This window comes from Dermacentor albipictus, chromosome 8 (assembly GCF_038994185.2).
Source record: "Dermacentor albipictus isolate Rhodes 1998 colony chromosome 8, USDA_Dalb.pri_finalv2, whole genome shotgun sequence".
In the NCBI taxonomy this organism is placed as follows: domain Eukaryota; kingdom Metazoa; phylum Arthropoda; class Arachnida; order Ixodida; family Ixodidae; genus Dermacentor; species Dermacentor albipictus.
This window is the reverse complement of record NC_091828.1, coordinates 60,179,661-60,182,946: the sequence shown is the minus strand read 5'-3', so window position 1 is coordinate 60,182,946 and position 3,286 is coordinate 60,179,661. Positions and strand designations below refer to the sequence as shown.

Here is a 3,286-nt window from a genome sequence, read left to right as displayed (position 1 = left end):
ATTTTGCTATCACTTTTATATCTGTTAGCCCCGCGTACAAATAGATTTTACAAGCAAAGTAGCACTTGCTGTCTTGTAAGGACTCGCGAAATTTCCTAACCACCCGCAATCTGCGCTTGAAAAGAAGGAATCACTTCGCACTCCTCAAGGAAAGCTCTAGGAGGTACCATTGGCGCATAATCATCGCGTGCAAAATGTTCTCATGTCAGCGTGCACACCGCGCGCGGCGGCTATCGCAAAGTATCTGGTGGTTATCACTTTCCGTTCCCCCTCTTCTTCTTACCCTAGGATCTGGGGGCATAAAAACAACGCCCACGACAATAAAGTTGGCCTTTTCCTTGTTGGCATTATCAGTGCTGACGTCAGTGGCGGCGAGGAGGAGATGATCAGACGAACACCACCAGGAAAAAACGGAATGGCCAACTGTACAGGCCCACCACCGTTCGACGAGGCCACCCACAAATGGCCAGCGTACCAAGTTTGTCTGGACGTATTCTTCGAGGGCCACGGCATGACGGACAAGAAGACACGGGCTTTACTCGTCGCGGCGCCGAGCACCAACACGGTGGGCGTGATTGCCGGACGCTGCGCGCCCGCCAAGGTGAACGAACTTTTGTACAGCGATGTCGTTGCCCTTCTGCAACAATACTTTTCGCCGGAGCCTAACGAGATAGCCCTGTCGCGCAAGTTCTTCACGCGCAGCCATTTGCCAGGTGAGCCAGCCAAAGAATTTCTTCTAGCCATTCATCAGATTGCAAACACGTGCGATTTCGGAGACAGCCTGGACATAATGCTGCGACATAGGATTGTATGCGGGTTGCAAAGCTAAACTGTGCGTCGGCAACTTCTAGCGAAAAAAGGCCTGACCAGAAGTGAGGCCGACGAAGTAGCACTGGCAGCTGAGCTGGCAGATGAGAACGAAAACGGAAAAGGCACGGCCAAGTCGGACGCAAGCGTGTATGCGGTGAGAGAGAAAGGCGCTTCGAGGAAGGGACGCCGAATGTCATGCTTTAAGCGGGATGGTCAAGGGCCATAGCGTAGAAAAATGACGTTTCCGCTCAGCTGTACGCTACAAGTGCAGTCAACGTGGGCACCGGGCGAGGGTGTGCTTCCCTCGCACAGATGAATTGCCTACCGCACCAAGAGCGTCACACCAGGACTTCAGCATGCTGGGTCCTAAGGATCACGCCAGCGAAGCTGATGGCCTATTCATGCTGGCTGCTGCTGAAGACTACGTGGCGTCTCTCGAGACACTCAAGCCGCTGGTGTGTACGTTGCAGTTGGACACAGTTCCGGTCACCGTGCAGCTAGACACAGGGTCGCCCGTTGCAGTCATATAGTGAACAACGTATATACAACATCGGGTAGCCTGACCTAAGCTCCAAGACTGCCCGTTGAACTTGTTTCCTTGGGATACTTGCGGTCCGCGGAGAGTTTAAGCTCAACGTTTCCACAGGAGGGCATTCTGTGGCAGGCACCTTGACCGTGCTTGCTTGGATGCAAAAGATTCCAAGGGAAGGGAAGCGTAGCAGAGGGTGGCAGAAAGTTAGGTGGGTGGATGAGATTAAGAAGTTTGCAGGGACAAGATGGCCACAATTAGTACTTGACCGGGGTAGTTGGGGAAGTATGGGAGAGGCCTTTGCCCTGCAGTGGGCGTACCCAGGCTGATGATGATTATGATAATGATGATGATGATGATGGATGCAAAGGACCCAATCTGTGTGGCCGAGACCTCATTAAAGCGTTCAACTTACTAGGTGTACCGCTTTTGAGCATGCCGGCCAAAGGTGAGCCCTTCGTCATACGTTAGTGTGTACCGCGTGGAGCTCATGCCGGACAAAAGGAATTTCCCGTTTTATCAGAATCGTGACACCCCTGCCTACCTCCTCGAAAAGACTCCACCTTGTAGCCCGCGATAGAAAGATAGATCGTCAGTGTTTCTTGAAGTATAATTGCGTGTGGTTCCTCTGCCTCCGATTTATTTACCGGCAAGAGGGCAGCCTCTTTAGGACTGATTCCTCTGCAGTTCCATTGCCAAACTCTGAAATTCCTATTAGCCGCCACCTTCCTGATTATTTGGAGATATCTTATTCAGTTGAGAGTTACTGAGAGACCTGCCCTGCGTTTCGGGACAGATTTTCTCCATGACGGAAATTACTGTCTCATTAAGATACGTCTCAATCTTTTGAAGCCTGATTCCAGATTCCACCATGCTACACTCAATACGACTAAGTCGGTCATTGGTTTGTCTGATGCTATCGGTAATGGAAGGGAAAGCCTCCTTAATCTCCGATTTCGCCTTGGTTTGCACAGGTTTGACTGATCGAGGGCCCTTTTTAAAAGGCGGACACTCATGCGCCCCGCCTTCTAGCGTTACCACCTCCATAGACCGGAACCTCATTAACCGACGGACGCTCTGACGAAGCGTACTTGTTACGAGTTATTTCTCTGCGGACCTCAACTAGCTCTAGTTTAAGCGTATTCACCGCAGCCCTGAGGATGCTATTCTCCATTTCTAACAACACACTTCTATCTGTGTGCGGACTGCGAATCTCACTTTCCGACAGCTGGGCCGCGTCCTTCTCTTTGCTATCGACCGTGTGAACCCAAGAGTCAACGCCTCCACCAGACGAGAAGCGCACCTGTGGTTCCCTGGAGCGGGAGCGACGCCTGCTTCTGCTTGATCTTAGTTCTCTTGATGACGCACGTTGCCGGGAGTGGCAGCGGGAGCGGCTGCGCGAGCGAGTCACCGGCGGCTCCTCTTCACTCACCTGTGTCTTTGTGCGCTTTTCTCTCGTGCGCTCCTGACGTCTCACACGTACAATGTATAGAATTAAGTGCCGCTTTTAGCACACCTTCCAAGCCGTTTTATGCAAGCTGCAATCGTTTTACAGCCGTTTTATACAACCTCCATTTCGGCTCACACACATGCCATTGTCCTGGGTTAAGCAAACCGCTTCCCCTACATTCTGGTTCTGGCGACCAGAGTGTTTTGAATAAAGTTTGGAAAAATTACATCATCAATCGTTTGCTCCAGACTTATGCCCGCCGTCTCGGTGATTGCTTTGCCCACTGAAGAGGTACCAAATTTCATCAAATCCAAGCCGCCTCTGGGGCGCAGCACAATTTTGATATGCTCCTGGGGCTTGATAGGCATGCGCGAAGCCTATACTACCCTATTCATAATGTTAGAAAACGCGCCACTTGCGATCACCTGCCTAGCGCCAGCGTGGCCTCTTTGCATAGAGACCAGGTTAGGAGGGGAGACCCGGCCAGCCTTTCTCGC

At 51.7% G+C, this 3,286-nt stretch overlaps 1 pseudogene; it reads left to right on the top strand.

Annotated features, from left to right (window-relative positions):
- The first annotated feature begins 393 nt into the window (after positions 1 to 393).
- LOC139049270 (uncharacterized) lies at positions 394 to 2,808 on the top strand (annotated as a pseudogene).
- The last annotated feature ends 478 nt before the right edge of the window (positions 2,809 to 3,286 follow it).